Source organism: Octopus bimaculoides, chromosome 14 (assembly GCF_001194135.2).
Source record: "Octopus bimaculoides isolate UCB-OBI-ISO-001 chromosome 14, ASM119413v2, whole genome shotgun sequence".
Classification (NCBI taxonomy): domain Eukaryota; kingdom Metazoa; phylum Mollusca; class Cephalopoda; order Octopoda; family Octopodidae; genus Octopus; species Octopus bimaculoides.
Genome location: NC_068994.1, coordinates 34169590 through 34173064, shown reverse-complemented (window position 1 = coordinate 34173064; position 3475 = coordinate 34169590). Strand labels below are relative to the sequence as shown.

Genomic DNA, 3475 nt, shown 5'->3' with positions numbered 1-3475 from the left:
CATGGAGTAAATAAAATCATAACATAAACAATTAAATGTGAGAAATAATAATTTCTTAAAGTATGTGTTAATCCCCATGTACCCAGACTTTGTGGACACCCTGTATATATACACATATATATATATACCTAAATATATATATATATTAATAGATGTGCATATACAGGTATGTTTGTGTGCATGAGATTTATTAAATCAATCAATGTGTTGTAAGGTTTGATTCTGCTTATGTCATCAATCGGTGTTAAAAAGCTCTGGGCTTCCATGAACATGTATGCATGTGTGTGTGAGTGTGTGTGTGTGTGTGTGTGTGTGTGTACATGTGTGTGAGAGAAGATAGAGAAAGAGAGAGAGGATAGGAAGAAAGAGCACGTGTATGTATGTTTTCTTCCTTCCATGGGAACCGTGAATAGTCTGTCACTGAATGTAGCAAATATATCATACATAGAGAGAACCACACACATGCACACACTCACACACACACATGCATGCATGCATATATACTCATATGCAGTCACAAGCACACACACACTGTACTAACTATGACTGCAGACTGTCGTCTCCTTTTCTTTCTCATTCAACCACACACACACACACACACACACACACTTGCACACACATATCTGATCTCCACCACAACCACCACCACCACCACCATGCTTCTCTCTCTCTTTCTGTCTCGCCATCCTTCGCTCTTTCGGTCTTTTTCCATCTGATGCTAACTCCCTCCCTCTCTATCTCATCTCAGTCTCTCTCTCCCACACACAAGAACAACACATCGAGCAAGCCGACATACAATATATAATACTAGCAGCACACAACAGCAGCCAGCATTGACTGTACAATTCTATAGCAGGATACACTTCTCGGTTCAACAACACAACATTGGACAGGATTTTACTAAGAACAGTAAGAAGGAATTTTAAGGTTTTTTCTGTTCTGTCTTTCTCATTATTCTGTCGTTCATGTTCTCCTTCGTATTTTTCTTTCAATCTTCTTTCTTTCTCATTTTTACATGTGCCCTCTTCTTGTTCTTCTTCTTCTTCTTCATCTTCTATGTTGTCTTCATTCATCATCATCATTATTATTTATAAAGACTGAGTTGTCAGAATCTTTGGCATGCTGGACAAAATGCTTAGCGGCATTTTACCCAACTTTACATTCTGAGTTCAAATTCCGCTGAGGTGAACTTTGTCTTTCATTTCTTTTGGGGTTGATGAAATGATTACTAGTTGAAAACTGGCATCATTGTATTCTTGTAGCATCACTCCTTCTCCAAAACTTCAGGCTTTGTGTCTATAGAAGAAATTATTATTACTACTATCATCATCATCATTATTATTATTATTATTATTATTATTATTATTATTTCTTTTTTTATTCTTCTTCTCTATCTTCTTCTTTGCTCTCTTCTTAATTTGTTCTTTCATGCTATGAGCTTTATCTGACATGGATAGATAAATGAATGAATGAGTGAGTGGGTAGAAAGAGAAAAAGTCAAACACAAACATTTTCGAAAACAATGTTTCAATAAGTTGTTCAGGTGACTTTCTTAAATACATTTTTTACAGTTGTTTGCTGAGAAACACTTGTAAAAAGGAAATAAAAAGAGAATATACATACTGATATACATGATGCATGTATGAGTGTGTTTGTATACACACATGCATACACACACATATACACTTATATATATATCTATACATATATATATATATATATATATATATATACGCTTATATGCACACACACACACATATATATAATGCTTACATGCACAAAGATACATATACATCATACACAAAGTACATAGATACAAGCCCTACCATATATATATATATATATATATATATATATATATATACACACATACACACGTACACACACGTGTGTGTGTGTATGCACATATATATGTATGCTGGTGTGTGTGCATACCCACTCGCATGCATACATGTATGTATATACATACACACACGCTTACAAGCACGTGCATAACTATACACAGGCATGCATTTACAAACACAGATGCATACGTACATACAATATATACACACATACATATGCACAGACATACATAGAAAACAAATTACACTTACCTCTGCACATGTACAAATATTTATATAAACATGACAATAACTACAACAACAACAGTATCCTTTTTATTTCTCCCCAAAAAGAAAACAGGTGCGTGTTAAATCTCTTGACAAAGAAACATATTTTAAAATCAGAAAGCTTTTGATTCTGCACCTAAATTTTTTTAACCATTTAAATTTCGTTTCCTGCCGTATGAAACGGTCATTCATTCTTGTCCACCGTCGTTTCTTCAAGAAACAGGCTGATGAAAAATATACAATAAAATAAAATGAAATAACTTTAAAAATAACGCAATGTACCAAATATAAAACTGCCGTAACAAAAACGGCGTTACTCCCCACCTTTCAAACCCTGTAACAAGGAGTAAATCGTTTAATACTCACTTTTAAAACTCAGTAACCACCAACACACTGTCGTATATTCACTTTTAAATCTCAAAAATAAAGGGTACATCGTTTGATATTGACTTTTAAAACATATATATTTGCGCTTTGTCGTTTATACGTCCAACCACAGTCGAGTGGTTAAAAAGTTCATTTTCATCAGCACATGTTCGATTCCTTTGCTTTCTACATTTCTAGTCTTCAGTGTGGGTAACTGCTTTATGAGCGTAAAGCGATCGCCGGATACTTACAGAAGCCCTTTCTGCACACGTTAGTGTGTTTGTGTATATATTATTATTATTATTATTATTATCATTATTATTATTTAGAATCGGCAAAAGTTACAGAATAATACAAGGTCGAGAGTTTCGTGCATTGGTGCTTAATAATATATACTCCAAATTTTAGTTCTGTTTTTTCTAGCTTGTAGTACGCACCAAATCTATCTATCTATCTATCTATCTGTCTGTCTGTCTGTCTGTCTGTCTGTATGTATGTATGTATGTATGTATGAAGGCGTGAATGCGAGGTTAAGAAGTTTGCTTCCCACTCATGTAGTCTTGGATTCAGTTTCACTGCGTGGCACATTGGACGGATTTTTTTCTATTGTAACTCCGGGCCGAACCTTGTGAATGGATTCAGTAGACAGAAACTGAAAGAAGACGTCGCGTGTGTGTGTATGTGATGTATGTTCGTTCGTGTCTTAACCCTCCGTCTGCCGCTTGACAACCGGTATTGGTTTGTTTACATTCTCGTAACTTAGCGGTCAGGCATAGAGACAGATAGACTAAATACCAAACTTAGGAAAATAAAATGTCAGTAATTGGGTCGATTTGTTCGACTGAATCCGCTTCAAGGCGGTGCCCCAGCATGACCGCAATGCAGTGGCTGAAACAAGTTAAGGATAGATTCTATCTATCTATCTATCTATCTATCTATCTATCTATCTGCCCCTCTCTCTCTCTCTCTCTCTCTCTCTCTCTCTCTCTCTCTCTCTC

The 3475-nt window shown here is 35.5% G+C and overlaps 1 protein-coding gene across 5 annotated transcripts in view; it reads left to right on the top strand.

The window, feature by feature from the left end:
• The first annotated feature begins 705 nt into the window (after positions 1-705).
• The window catches only part of LOC106875086 (protocadherin-17), a 424117-nt gene continuing 421347 nt past the window's right edge, over positions 706-3475 (top strand). For 4 of the 5 annotated variants that reach the window (XM_014923062.2, XM_014923061.2, XM_014923060.2 and 1 more), the window contains exon 1: positions 707-909. The gene's annotated coding sequence lies outside the window, so the exon portion shown is untranslated. Of the gene's footprint in view, positions 928-3475 lie in introns of all 5 variants that reach the window. The other variant, XM_052973129.1, reaches the window with a different exon arrangement.